The sequence below is a fragment of the Nycticebus coucang genome, chromosome X (genome assembly GCF_027406575.1).
Source record: "Nycticebus coucang isolate mNycCou1 chromosome X, mNycCou1.pri, whole genome shotgun sequence".
Classification (NCBI taxonomy): Eukaryota; Metazoa; Chordata; class Mammalia; order Primates; family Lorisidae; genus Nycticebus; species Nycticebus coucang.
Window position 1 is genome coordinate 80,251,324 of NC_069804.1, and position 15,707 is coordinate 80,267,030.

Below are 15,707 nucleotides of genomic sequence, written 5' to 3' on the forward strand. Positions count from 1 at the left end.
AGATGAACAACCACAGGTTCGCATGAGAGGAAAAACACAATTAAATTCAAGAAGGGGGGAGGGGGTAATAGGGTAAGGAGCTCAGTAAGCTCTCACCTAATGGATACAACATAGGGGTACATAGCACACCGCATGGGTGATGGACTCAAATTCAACTCTAACTTTTCCTAACAAACGTAAACTATGTAACCTAATCGTATGTGCCTTCATATTAATCTGAAATAATAATAATAATAATGATAAAGACATTTGCTTCTGTGGATGCAGGGAGGAGACAGAGCTAGAGTTACAGATGAAGGGATCATTCATCCCCCCAGAAAGCATTTATGGGAGTGCTTTTTCACACTTACTGTCACCATACAAGTCCCCGGTGTTCTCCCTCCTATTCCCACTTTCTTCACCCTTCTCAGCGGTAACCTCTTACCTGAACTTGTCTTCGTCATTTCTTTTATTTTCTGTCTTTCTTTCTTTCCTTTTTTCCCTTCACTCTGTCACCCAGACTGGAGTGTGGTGGTGTCATCATAGCTATCTACAACCTCAAACTCCTGGGCTCAAGTGATGCTTCCACTTCAGCCTCCTGAGTAACTGGCACTATCGGTGGGCATCATCATGCCCAGCTAATTTTTCTTCTTTTTTTTTTTTTTTTGGTAGGGATGGGAGGGTCTTGCGATGTTGCCCAGGCTGGTCTCAAACTTCTGACCTCAAGCAATCCTCCCACCCCCAACCTACCAAAGTGCTGGGATTACAGGTGTGAGCCAGCATGTGGCCTCTTCTCTTTCAGTTGTTTTCTACTGCCCTCATATTCCTAACAATACATTTCTTACAACATATTTCTAACAATATATATCCTTTCTTTGACTTTTTATATATGGAATAATTTATATTGTGTTAACACTCCTACACAACGTTGTGTGGGAGAAAAGACTCATCCTCATTGTTGTATGTGTTAGGCAAGTGTCCATTGTCGTTACTTGATGCTATTTTACTAAATAAATCCCAAATCGATTCTCTTTATCGTAGTCATTATGTTCTATAACATCACTGTCAACATTGAATTAGGCAATATTGAAATGTTGCTCCTAGGGGAAATACACCGTCACGTTCCGGTGATCCTCTGGTCACAACATTCTCATCAACCGGTCATTACATAACCTTATTTCGTGTGTGTTTCAGTTTAAAGACACCTCATTTATTATATGTATATAGTTGATTCATCAATTTTGAAACCATGGCCAGCAGCTCTCTAACTCATTTCTGAAACAAACGAAAAAAAAAGCTTTCCTAACATGTATGTTTTCTCCAGCAGGCACATCACAGCCATTTTGCTCTAGGAACACTAGATAGCACCTCATCACTGAGCTTGGGGTCATTTTTAATGGTGAAATCCCCAATGGAAAGCACACACAAAAAAATGCAAAACGTGGCACTCAATAGAAGTGGACACTTGCTTGTAGTATGAGAACTGAAGTACGAAGGCAGAGGTCCCCTCCACCTCTTTCGACCTCAGGTGACTAACATACGTGTGCTTTGAAGAACACAAAATTTTCCCTGCTCTGCACATGTTTGTGAATGACCTTGAAAGCATGCCTACATTAATTTGGTGTCATAAGTAAAGTTTAGCAAGTAGGCAAATTTGCAAATATGGGGTCCATGTATTATAAGGAGTGGCAATAGCCCAATCTATTGATATCTATCCATTCTACGGTTGATGAGCATTTGTGTTGTTTCCAGCTTAGAGAATATCACACACAGTGCCTCTGTAAACCTTCTGGGGCACGTTTCCCTGTAAACGTGCACAAGAGTCCTCCTGGCCAGAGCTTTCTGACCTTTGGACTGGGACGCTGAAAGCCTTACCCTGAAGGCAGCCACCCCTGGACCTGTCGGGTCTTGCCCTGAGTGGCCTTGTCTTCTTACTGCTTCAAGCCTCACAAGCGTCATTTTCTGTGTGGGCCGTAGAATAAAGTGGCCTGGAAACTGTGTTCCAGTATTTGTACCTCAGAGTGGACTTGGTGGCTCATAGGAGAGGTAAGCTTGCAAGTTTACTAGATTATGTCAGGTTTCTTACAAAGTGACTGTGCTAATTTATGCTCCTATCAAAGATATTTTTAATTGTTTCTGTTGGTCTACAGCCTCATCGACATTTGATGTTATCAAACTACAAAGTTTTTGTGTATCGGGTGAATGTGAAATGGTATCTTACTGTGGTTTTAATGTGTAATTTCCTTGATTAGTAGTGCGATGCTGCATCTTTTCGCGTATGTATTGGCCTTTAAGTTTTCTTTTCTACGAGGTGACCCTATTTACTATCTTTCACCCACGTCCCCCTTGGATTATTTGCCTGTTCATTTGTGAGAGCTCCCCTTGTAGTCTGGGTTTTAAGTCTTTGCTGCTTTCATGTGGTATAACTATCTTCTTGTAGTTTTGTGGCTTGCCTGTCCTCCCTTCGTTGTACCTTTGAATGAGAAGGAGGACTTTTGAAAGTTTTGCACAACATTTTATTATGAAAAGCTCCAAACATACAGAAAAGATGAAAGTGTTATCTGTACCCATTGTCTATGTTCCACTCTTCACATTTTGTTACGCTTGTTTCTCACACATCCATCCATTCCTTCTTCATTCCTCAATTCATCTTAGTTTGAAATTCAGGTGCATTTCAAAGTAAAATGTCAGACATCATAGTGCTTAATTTTAATGTACTAGAATTTTAAAATTCTTTTCAAAAGTTTTTTTTTTTCTGTCTTGTTTATGAAATCTTCCCTACTCCAAGGTCATGAAGACATTCTTCTATAATCTCTTCTTCAAATGAGAGTTTTAGACCTACCTGGAGTTAATTTTTGTTCATGGTTTAAGGCAGGAGTCCATTTCTTTTTCTTTTCCAACCCCATACCCAGTTGTCCTCGCACTCTCTAATGAAAAGGCCATCCTCCTTCAAGTGCTCTGTCATGGTGTCTCTTTTCATAAATTGTCTACGTATGCGAGAATGTTAGGTCTATTAGTCTACTTTTGAGCCACTCCTATACTTTCTTGTAATGATTACAGCAGCTTCATAATACATTTCATCATGCTTGCCCTTGAAACAGTGCTGCAAAAAAATATTGATCACCTTTTAGAGCAAGTCCTCTCACCTCATTCTTCTTCATGAGAGAATTGTGACCATTCTTGGCTCTTCACACTTCTATATACATTTTAGAATCAGTTTGTCACACTCCACAAAATACCCTGTTGGGGTTTTGATCGGGACTGCATTGAATCTACAGATTGCTTTGGGGAGAACTGACATCTTTATAAAATTGACTCTTCTGATCTGAGAACATGGAATATGCTTACTTTTAGTTAGGTCTTTCAATACAGTTTGGGGAGAACTGACTCTTCCGATCTGAGAACATGGAGTATCCTTACTTTTAGTTAGGTCTCTCAATAAAGTTTTATTATTTTCCTCTTAGTGGTCACGTCCATTGAGATGTTATCATCAACTGGACTTTAAAAATTAATCTTCTGTGTGTTCAAACTATTTAGAAATACACTTAGTTTCTGTATATAGACTCTACACAGAACTTTGCTAAGTACTTTCAATCATTTCTATAATTTAAATGTGGATTCATTTGCCTTTTCTGTGGACATGATCAAGTCCTCCACAAATCATGAGAGATTATATTTATATTCCCTTATTTTCAAACTCTTTGCTTTCCATCTATTTGCTTGCCATACTGTACTGCCTAGGTGTTCTAGAACAATGATGAATAGAAACAGCAATATCAGACATTTTGCTTTATTCCTGATCTTAAATCCTCTCAACATTTCTCCATTAGAGACGATGTTTCCTGTAAATTCTTTGTAGATACCTTCATCAGCTTAAGATAATTCCTTTCTCTTCCTGATTTCTTAACATTTCAAAAGGTCATGGATGTTTCCTGATTATACTCTTAGTGCCCATGGGATCTGTAATGATGTTCCCCTTTTCATTCTGATGTTGGTATTTCATTTCTTGTCTCTTTTTTCTTATCAATCTGTCTGGAGATTTAACAATTTTATTTATCAATCTTCTCTTTTCAAATAACCATCAGTAATTACTAATGCTTTCTTTTGTTTTATTGTTTTTTTACTGAATTCTGTTTTTGTCTTTATTGTTTACTTCCTTCTTACTCTGGATTCATCTGTTCTTTCCTTACTTTTTTCTTTCTTTCTTTCTTTTTTTTTTGGCCTCACACATCATTTAATGTGTTTATTTTTTGATGCTTGCTATTCCATGACACTTTTATGCTCTCTATTGGTAACATACAGGTGTATAGTTAATTTTTGTATATAGATGTTATATCTAGCAACTTTGCTAGACCTTCTTTTTTTTTATTGTTGGGGATTCATTGAGGGTACAATAAGCCAGGTTACACTGATTGCAATTGTTAGGTAAAGTCCCTCTTGCAATCATGTCTTGCCCCATAAAGTGTGACACACACCAAGGCCCCACCCAACTCCCTCCTTCCCTCTTTCTGTTTCCCCCCCCATAACCATAATTGTCATTAATTGTCCTCATATTAAAATTGAGTACATAGGATTCATGCTTCTCCATTCTTGTGATGCTTTACTAAGAATAATGTCTTCCACTTCCATCCATGTTAATACTTAGGATGTAAAGTCTCCATTTTTTTAATGGCTGAATAGTATTCCATGGTATACATGTACCACAGCTTGTTAATCCATTCCTGGGTTGGTGGGCATTTAGGCTGTTTCCACATTTTGGCGACTGTAAATTGAGCTGCAATAAACAGTCTAGTACAAGTGTCCTTATGATAAAAGGATTTCTTTCCTTCTGGGTAGATGCCCAGTAATGGGATTGCAGGATCAAATGGGAGGTCTAGCTTGAGTGCTTTGAGGTTTCTCCATACTTCCTTCCAGGAAGGTTGTACTAGTTTGCAGTCCCACCAGCAGTGTAAAAGTGTTCCCTTCTCTCCACATCCACACCAGCATCTGCAGTTTTGAGATTTTGTGATGTGGGCCATTCTCACTGGGGTTAGATGATATCTCAGGGTTGTTTTGATTTGCATTTCTCTAATATATAGAGATGATGAACAGTTTTTCATGTGTTTGTTAGCCATTCGTCTGTCGTCTTTAGAGAAAGTTCTATTCATGTCTCTTGCCCATTGATATATGGGATTGTTGGCTTTTTTCATGTGGATTAATTTGAGTTCTCTATAGATCCTAGTTATCAAGCTTTTGTCTGATTGAAAATATGCAAATATCCTTTCCCATTGTGTAGGCTGTCTCTTTGCTTTGGTTATTGTCTCCTTAGCTGTACAGAAGCTTTTCAGTTTAATGAAGTCCCATTTGTTTATTTTTGTTGTTGTTGCAATTGCCATGGCAGTCTTCTTCATGAAGTCTTTCCCCAGGCCAATATCTTCCAGTGTTTTTCCTATGCTTTCTTTGAGGATTTTTATTGTTTCATGCCTTAAGTTTAAGTCCTTTATCCATCCTTGAATCAATTTTTGTGAGTGGGGAAAGGTGTGGGTCCAGTTTCAGTCTTTTACATGTAGACATCCAGTTCTCCCAACACCATTTATTGAATAGGGAGTCTTTCCCCCAAGGTATGTTCTTGTTTGGTTTATCAAAGATTAGGTGGTTGTAAAATGTTAGTTTCGTTTCTTGGTTTTCAATTCGATTCCAAGTGTCTATGTCTCTATTTTTGTGCCAGTACCATGCTGTCTTGAGCACTATGGCTTTGTAGTACAGACTAAAATCTGGTATGCTGATGCCCCAGCTTTATTTTTGTTACAGAGAACTGCCTTAGCTATACAGGGTTTTTTCCGGTTCCATACAAAACGCAGAATCATTTTTTCCAAATCTTGAAAGTACGATGTTGGTATTTTGATAGGAATGGCATTGAATAGGTAGATTACTTTGGGAAGTACAGACATTTTAACAATGTTGATTCTTCCCATCCATGAGCATGGTATGTTCTTCCATTTGTTAATATCCTCTGCTATTTCCTTTCTGAGGATTTCATAGTTTTCTTTTTTTTTTTTAATTTTTTTATTAAATCATAACTGTATACAATGATATGATTATGGGGCATCATACACTCACTTCATAAACCATTTGACACATTTTTATCACAGTGGTTAACATAGCCTTTCCGGCGTTATCTCAGTTACTGTGCCAAAACATTTACATTCTACATTTACCAAGCATAGTTTTCTTTATAGAGGTCCTTCACCTCCTTCGTTAGGTGTATTCCTAGGTATTTCATTTTCTTCGAGACTATGGTGAAGGGAGTTGTGTCCTTAATTAGCTTCTCATCTTGACTGTTATTGGTGTACACAAAGGCTACTGACTTGTGGACATTGATTTTATATCCTGAAACATTACTGTATTTTTTGATGACTTCTAGGAGTCTTGTGGTTGAGTCTTTGGGGTTCTCTAAGTATAAGATCATGTCGTCAGCAAAGAGGGAGAGTTTGACCTCCTCTGCTCCCATTTGGATTCCCTTTATTTCCTTGTCTTGCCTAATTGTATTGGCTAGAACTTCCAGCACTACGTTGAATAGTAAAGGTGACAGAGGACAACCTTGTCTGGTTCCAGTTCTAAGAGGAAAAGCTTTCAGTTTTACTCCATTCAGTAAAATATTGGCTGTGGGTTTTGGCATAGATAGCTTCAATCAGTTTTAGAAATGTGCCACCTATGCCTATACTCTTCAGTGTTCTAATTAGAATAGGATGCTGGATTTTATCAAATGCTTTTTCTGTATCTATTGATAGGATCATGTGATCTTTATTTTTGCCTCTGTTAATATGGTGGATAATGTTTATAGACTTGCGTATGTTAAGCCAGCCTTGCATCCCTGGGATGAAACCTACTTGATCATGATGAATGACTTTTTTGATGATAAGCTGTAATCTATTGGCTAGGATTTTGTTGAGAATTTTTGCGTCTATGTTCATGAGTGAGATTGGTCTGAAATTCTCCTTTTGGTTTGGGTCTTTTCCTGGTTTTGGTATCAGGGTGATGTTTGCTTCATAGAATGTGTTGGGGAAGATTCCTTCTTCCTCAACTTTTTGGAATAATTTCTGCAGTACAGGAATAAGCTCTTCCTTGAAGGTTTGATAGAATTCTGGAGTGAAGCCATCTGGACCAGGGCATTTTTTGGTTGGAAGCTTTTTTATTGTTTCTTTGATCTCAGTGCTTGAAATTGGTCTGTTCAGGAGCTCTATTTCTTCCTGGTTGAGTCTAGGGAGAGGGTGTGATTCCAAATATTGATCCATTTCTTTCACATTGTCAAATTTCTGGGCATAGAGTTTCTGGTAGTATTCAGAGATGATCTCTTGTATCTCTGTGGGATCAGTTGTTATTTCCCCTTTATCATTTCTGATTGAGGTTACTAGAGATTTTACTTTTCTATTCCTCGTTAGTCTGGCCAATGGTTTATCTATTTTATTTATTTTTTCAAAAAACCAACTCCTTGTTTCATTAATTTTCTGAATGATTCTTTTATTTTCAATTTCATTGATCTCTGATTTGATTTTGGATATTTCTTTTCTTCTACTGAGTTTAGCCTTAGATTGTTCTTCTTTTTCCAATTCCATAAGATCTCTTGTGAGATTGTTGATGTGCTCTCTTTCTGTTTTTCGAATGTAGGCATCTAAAGCGATGAATTTTCCTCTCAAAACTGCTTTCGCAGTATCCCATAGGTTTTGGTAGCTTGTGTCTTCATTGTTGTTATGCTCAAGGAAGTTAATGATTTCCTGTTTTATTTCTTCCTTCACCCATCTGTTATTCAACAGAAGATTGTTTAGTTTCCATGCCTTTGGGAGGGCTTGAGCATTTTTGTTAGAGTTGAGTTCCACCTTTAGTGCCTTATGGTCTGAGAAGATACAAGGTAAAATTTCAATTCTCTTGATTCTGTTGATATTTGTTTTGTGTCCCAGGATATGATCAATTTTGGAGAATGTTCCATGGGGTGATGAGAAGAATGTATATTCTTTATCTTTGGGGTGGAGTGTTCTATATGCGTCTATCAAGCACAGTTGTTCTAGGGTCTCATTTAAATCTCTTATATCCTTGTTTAATTTCTGTTTAGAGGATATTTCCAGCTCTGTAAGAGGAGTGTTAAGGTCCCCTGTTATTATGGTATTATCAGATATCATATTGCTCAGACTGAATAAGGTCTGTTTCGAGAATCTGGGAGCATTTAAATTGGGTGCATAGATATTTAGAGTTGAAATGTCTTCTTGTTGTATTTTTCCCTTGACCAATATAAAGTGACCATCTTTGTCTTTTTTGAGTTTAGTTGCTTTAAATCCACATGTATCTGAAAATAAGATTGCAACTCCTCTTTTCTTCTGAATTCCATTTGCCTGAAAAATTGTCTTCCAACCCTTGACTTGGAGCTTTAATTTGTCTTTTGAAGCCAGGTGTGTTTCTTGCAGACAGCAAATGGATGGCTTGTGTTTTTTAATCCAGTCAACCAATCTATGTCTCTTCAGTGGGGAATTCAAGCCATTAATATTTATTGAGATAATTGATAAGTGTGGTAGTATTCTATTCATCTTATTTTGTGAGAGTCCATTGCTTAGTTTTATCTTTTGCATCAGTGTGGAGGTTTGGTTCTGTCCTTTAATTTCTGAGTTCTTACTTTGCTGCTGATCCATTGTGGTGGTCAGTGTGCAGAACAGGTTGAAGTATTTCCTGTAGAGCTGGTCTTGTTGTGGCGAATTTCCTCAATGTTTGTATATCCATAAATGATTTGATTTCTCCGTCAATTTTGAAGCTTAGCTTAGCAGGGTACAGAATTCTGGGCTGGAAATTGTTCTGTTTAAGTAGATGAAAGGTAGATGACCACTGTCTTCTTACTTGAAAAGTTTCATTAGAGAAGTCTGCGGTCACTCTGATGGATTTGCCCCTGTAGGTCAACTGGCGCTTACACCTGGCAGCTTGCAGAATCTTTTCTTTTGTCTTGACTTTGGACAGGTTCATCACAATGTGTCTTGGAGAAGCTCGGTTAGAGTTGAGGCGACCTGGGGTCCGATATCCCTCTGAAAGCAGTGTGTCAGAGTCTTTGGTGATATTTGGGAAATTTTCTTTTATAATATTCTCTAGTATGGCTTCCATTCCTCTGGGGCATTCTTCTTCCCCTTCTGGAATTCCTATAACTCGTATGTTGGAATGCTTCATAAAGTCCCATAATTCTGACAGTGAACTTTCTGCTTTCTCTCTCTTCTTTTCTGCCTGTTTTACTATTTGAGTTATCTCAAAAACTTTGTCTTCTACCTCTGAAATTCTTTCTTCTGCATGATCTAACCTGTTGCTGATATTTTCCATTGCATCTTTAAGTTCCCTAATTGACTGTTTCAGTTCCTTCAGCTCTGCTATATCCTTTTTATATTCTTCATATCGTTCATCTCTGATTTGATTCTGTTTTTGGATTTCCTTTTGGTTAATTTCCACTTTATTAGCAGTTTCCTTCATTGTTTCCATCATTTCTTTCATTGTTTTCAACATGTGTATTCTTTTTTTTTTTTTTTTATTGTTGGGATTCATTGAGGGTACAATAAGCCAGTTACACTGATTGCAATTGTTAGGTAAAGTCCCTCTTGCAATCATGTCTTGCCCCCATAAAGTGTGACACACACTAAGGCCCCACCCTCCTCCCTCCATCCCTCTTTCTGCTTCCCCCCCATAAACTTGTCATTAATTTTCCTCATATCAAGATTGAGTACATAGGATTCATGCTTCTCCATTTTTGTGATGCTTTACTAAGAATAATGTCTTCCACTTCCATCCAGGTTAATACGAAGGATGTAAATTCTCCATTTTTTTTAATAGCTGAATAGTATTCCATGGTATACATATACCACAGCTTGTTAATCCATTCCTGGGTTGGTGGGCATTTAGGCTGTTTCCAAATTTTGGCAATGGTAAATTGAGCTGCCATAAACAGTCTAGTACAAGTGTCCTTATGATAAAAGGATTTTTTTCCTTCTGGGTAGATGCCCAGTAATGGGATTGCAGGATCGAATGGGAGGTCTAGGTTGAGTGCTTTGAGGTTTCTCCATACTTCCTTCCAGAAAGGTTGTACTAGTTTGCAGTCCCACCAGCAGTGTAAATGTGTTCCCTTCTCTCCACATCCACGCCAGCATCTGCAGTTTTGAGATTTTGTGATGTGGGCCATTCTCACTGGGGTTAGATGATAACTTAGGGTTGTTTTGATTTGCATTTCTCTAATATATAGAGATGATGAACATTTTTTCATATGTTTGTTAGCCATTCGTCTGTCATCTTTAGAGAAAGTTCTATTCATGTCTCTTGCCCATTGATATAAGGGATTGTTGGCTTTTTTCATGTGAATTAATTTGAGCTCTCTATAGATCCTGGTTATCAAGCTTTTGTCTGATTGAAAATATGCAAATATCCTTTCCCATTGTGTAGGTTGTCTCTTTGCTTTGGTTATAGTGTCCTTAGCTGTACAGAAGCTTTTCAGTTTAATGAAGTCCCATTTGTTTATTTTTGATGTTGTTGCAATTGCCATGGCAGTCTTCTTCATGAAGTCTTCCCCCAGGGCAATATCTTCCAGTGTTTTTCCTATGCTTTCTTTGAGGATTTTTATTGTTTCATGCCTTAAATTTAAGTCCTTTATCCATCTTGAATCAATTTTTGTGAGTGGGGAAAGGTGTGGGTCCAGTTTCAGTCTTTTACATGTAGACATCCAGTTCTCCCAACACCATTTATTGAATAGGGAGTCTTTCCCCCAAGGTAAGTTCTTGTTTGGTTTATCAAAGATTAGGTGGTTGTAAGATGTTAGTTTCATTTCTTGGTGTTCAATTCGATTCCAAGTGTCTATGTCTCTGTTTTTGTGCCAGTACCATGCTGTCTTGACCACTATGGCTTTGTAGTACAGACTACAATCTGGTATGCTGACGCCCCCAGCTTTATTTTCGTTACTAAGAACTGCCTTAGCTATACGGGGTTTTTTCCGGTTCCATACAAAACGCAGAATCATTTTTTCCAAATCTTGAAAGTACGATGTAGGTGCTTTGATAGGAATGGCATTGAATAGGTAGATAGCTTTGGGAAGTATAGACATTTTAACAATGTTGATTCTTCCCATCCATGAGCATGGTATGTTCTTCCATTTGTTAATATCCTCTGCTATTTCCTTTCTGAGGATTTCATAGTTTTCTTTATAGAGGTCCTTCACCTCCTTCGTTAGGTATATTCCTAGGTATTTCATTTTCTTTGAAACTATGGTGAAGGGAGTTGTGTCCTTAATTAGCTTCTCATCTTGACTGTTATTGGTGTATACAAAGGCTACTGACTTGTGGACATTGATTTTATATCCTGAAACATTACTGTATTTTTTGATGACTTCTAGGAGTCTTGTGGTTGAGTCTTTGGGGTTCTCTAAGTATAAGATCATGTCGTCAGCAAAGAGGGAGAGTTTGACCTCCTCTGCTCCCATTTGGATTCCCTTTATTTCCTTGTCTTGCCTAATTGTATTGGCTAGAACTTCCAGCACTACGTTGAATAGTAAAGGTGACAGAGGACAACCTTGTCTGGTTCCAGTTCTAAGAGGAAAAGCTTTCAGTTTTACTCCATTCAGTAAAATATTGGCTGTGGGTTTTGTCATAGATAGCTTCAATCAGTTTTAGAAATGTGCCACCTATGCCTATACTCTTCAGAGTTCTAATTAGAAAAGGATGCTGGATTTTATCAAATGCTTTTTCTGCATCTATTGATAGGATCATGTGATCTTTATTTTTGCCTCTGTTAATATGGTGGATAATGTTTATAGACTTGCGTATGTTAAACCAGCCTTGCATCCCTGGGATGAAGCCTACTTGATCATGATGAATGACTTTTTTGATGATAAGCTGTAATCTATTGGCTAGGATTTTGTTGAGAATTTTTGCGTCTATATTCATGAGTGAGATTGGTCTGAAATTCTCCTTTTTGTTTGGGTCTTTTCCTGGTTTTGGAATCAGGCTGATGTTTGCTTCATAGAATGTGTTGGGGAAGATTCCTTCTTCCTCAGTTTTTTGGAATAATTTCTGCAGTACAGGAATAAGCTCTTCCTTGAAGGTTTGATAGAATTCTGGAGTGAAGCCATCTGGACCAGGGCATTTTTTAGTTGGAAGCTTTTTTATTGTTTCTTTGATCTCAGTGCTTGAAATTGGTCTGTTCAGGAGGTCTATTTCTTCCTGGCTAAGTCTAGGGAGAGGGTGTGATTCCAAATATTGATCCATTTCCTTCACATTGTCAAATTTCTGGGCATAGATTTTCTGGTAGTATTCAGAGATGATCTCTTGTATCTCTGTGGGATCAGTTGTTATTTTCCCTTTATCGTTTCTGATTGAGGTTATTAGAGATTTTACTTTTCTATTTCTAGTTAGTCTGGCTAATGGTTTATCTATTTTATTTATTTTTTCAAAAAACCAACTCCTTGTTTCATTAATTTTCTGAATGATTCTTTTGTTTTCAATTTCATTGATCTCTGATTTGATTTTGGATATTTCTTTTCCTCTACTGAGTTTAGGCTTAGATTGTTCTTCTTTTTCCAATTCCATAAGATCTCTTGTGAGATTGTTGATGTGCTCTCTTTCTGTTTTTCGAATGTAGGCATCTAAAGCGATTAATTTTCCTCTCAAAACTGCTTTTGCAGTATCTCACAGGTTTTGGTAGCTTGTGTCTTCATTGTTGTTATGCTCAAGGAAGTTAATGATTTCCTGTTTTATTTCTTCCTTCACCCATCTGTTATTCAACAGAAGATTGTTTAATTTCCATGCCTTTGGGTGGGCTTGAGCATTTTTGTTAGAGTTGAGTTCCACCTTTAGTGCCTTATGGTCTGAAAAGATACAAGGTAAAATTTCAATTCTTTTGATTCTGTTGATATTTGTTTTGTGTCCCAGGATATGATCAATTTTGGAGAATGTTCCATGGGGTGATGAGAAGAATGTATATTCTTTATCTTTGGGGTGGAGTGTTCTATATGCATCTATCAAGCATAGTTGTTCTAGGGTCTCATTTAAATCTCTGACATCTTTGTTTAATATCTGTTTAGAGGATCTGTCCAGCTCTGTAAGAGGTGTGTTAAAGTCCCCTGTTATGATGGTATTATCAGATATCATATTGCTCAGACTGAGTAAGGTCTGCTTCAAGAATCTGGGAGCATTTAAATTGGGTGCATAAATATTTAGAATGGAAATGTCTTCTTGTTGTAGTTTTCCCTTGACCAATATAAAGTGACCATCTTTGTCTTTTTTGACTTTAGTTGCTTTAAATCCACATGTATCTGAAAATAAGATTGCAACTCCTCTTTTCTTCTGAATTCTGTTTGCGTGAAAAATTGTCTTCCAACCCTTGACTCGGAGCTTTAATTTGTCTTTTGAGGCCAGGTGTGTTTCTTGCAGACAGCAAATGGATGGCTTGTGTTTTTTAATCCAGTCAGCCAATCTATGTCTCTTCAGTGGGGAATTCAAGCCATTAACATTTATTGAGATAATTGATAAGTGTGGTAGTATTCTATTCGTCTTATTTGGTGAGAGTCCATTGCTTAGTTTTATCTTTTGCATCAGTGTGGAGGTTAGGTTTTGTCCTTTGATTTCTGAGTTCTTACTTTGCTGCTGATCCATTGTGGTGGTCAGTGTGCAGAACAGGTTGAAGTATTTCCTGTAGAGCTGGTCTTGTTGTGGCGAATTTCCTCAATGTTTGTATATCCGTAAATGATTTGATTTCTCCGTCAATTCTGAAGCTTAGCTTAGCAGGGTACAGAATTCTGGGCTGAAAATTGTTCTGTTTAAGTAGGTTAAAGGTAGATGACCATTGTCTTCTTGCTTGGAAAGTTTCATTAGAGAAGTCTGCGGTAACTCTGATGGATTTGCCCCTGTAGGTCAAGTGGTGCTTACTCCTGGCAGCTTGCAGAATCTTTTCTTTTGTCTTAACTTTGGACAGGTTCATCACAATGTGTCTTGGAGAAGCTCGGTTAGAGTTGAGGTGACCTGGGGTCCGATATCCCTCTGAAAGCAGTGTGTCAGAATCTTTGGTGATGTTTGGGAAATTTTCTTTTATAATATTCTCTAGTATGGCTTCCATTCCTCTGGGGCATTCTTCTTCCCCTTCTGGAATTCCTATAACTCGTATGTTGGAACGCTTCATAAAGTCCCATAATTCTGACAGTGAACGTTCTGCTTTCTCTCTCTTCTTTTCTGCCTCTTTTACTGTCTGAGTTATCTCAAGAACTTTGTCTTCTACCTCTGAAATTCTTTCTTCTGCATGGTCTAACCTGTTGCTGATACTTTCCATTGTATCTTTAAGTTCCCTAATTGACTGTTTCAGTTCCTTCAGGTCTGCTATATCCTTTTTATATTCTTCATATCGTTCATCTCTTATTTGATTCTGTTTTTGGATTTCCTTTTGGTTATTTTCCACTTTATTAGCAATTTCCTTCATTGTTTCCATCATTTCTTTCATTGTTTTCAACATGTGTATTCTAAATTCCCTTTCTGTCATTCCTAACATTTCTATACTGGTGGAATCATCTGCAGTAGCTACCTCATGGTCCCTTGGTGGGGTTGTTCTAGACTGGTTCTTCATGTTGCCTGGAGTTTTCTGCTGATTCTTCCTCATGAGTGATTTCTTTTATCTGTTTCCTTGCCCTAATTTTCCTTTCACTTCCTCTTGCTCTTTAAGTTCTTGTGCCTGTGGACTAAGGGTTACAGGACCAGAACGGTGAGAAGGTTGAAGAGCAAAAAAAGGGGATGAAAGAAAGGAGGACCGAGTGATAGGAAAAAAAGAAAGATAGAGAAAGGAGAGGGTTGGGTATAAGGAATATTGACAAAAAGAAGAGAGGCACAGAAAGCGGGAGACAGGGCAATATAGGTGTACAGTAGGGTACTTTGACACAACCTTAAGAAACCCCACCTTCTGGGGGTGCCCAGTTGCGTGGTTCCCTTGAGTTCAGCAGCTCTTTGCTAACCTGATCAGACACAGTACCCCACCTCCACCAAGTAGAGAGGAAAGACTAAAATGCTATAAATCAAACCAAAAGAAGCAAACAGAAAACTTTTCAGGGATAAAATTGGGTGAAAACCCAAATTATATCGGTAGAAACACTAGCAAAAATGAAGTTGAAGTTATTAAAAAAGGCAGCAATGGGACATTATAATTAAACTAGGAAAATTGAGAAAGAAAAAGGGATCTGTGTGGAAAAGATTGAAATTAAAAAAACAAAAGAACATCAGCAACGTCAGAATAAACAAACAAAAAAAACAACCAAACCAAAAAAAAAAGAAGAAAAAAATACACAACCAAAAACAAAGCAGTTTGTATATGTTATTGAATATTGTCTGGGCAACACGTGGTCTTCTGGGGTATGAGATGTTAGTCACAGTTCTGATACGACTGGAGGCTGCTGATTTCTCAAACCCCAGCAGGTAGACACCCTAAATCTCTCTTCAGCCTACTTAAAAGGCACTTTGAACTTGTAAACTTGCTGAGCAGAAGCTTTCCCAGCTTTCTCACTGGAATCACTGCTGAAGTGGCTATCCAGTTACTCAGTGTGCCAAAACCGGTCTCACTCTGCCCCTGAGGGTTAGGGCTGCAAGGCGGCTCAAACCCCACCCTTAGGCTACTTGGTTGCTGGGTTACCAGCTCCCACCCGTTTCTAGCTCTGCGACCCTGAGGGCGGAGCTTGCCGGGGCAGATCACTGACAATGGATCCGTGT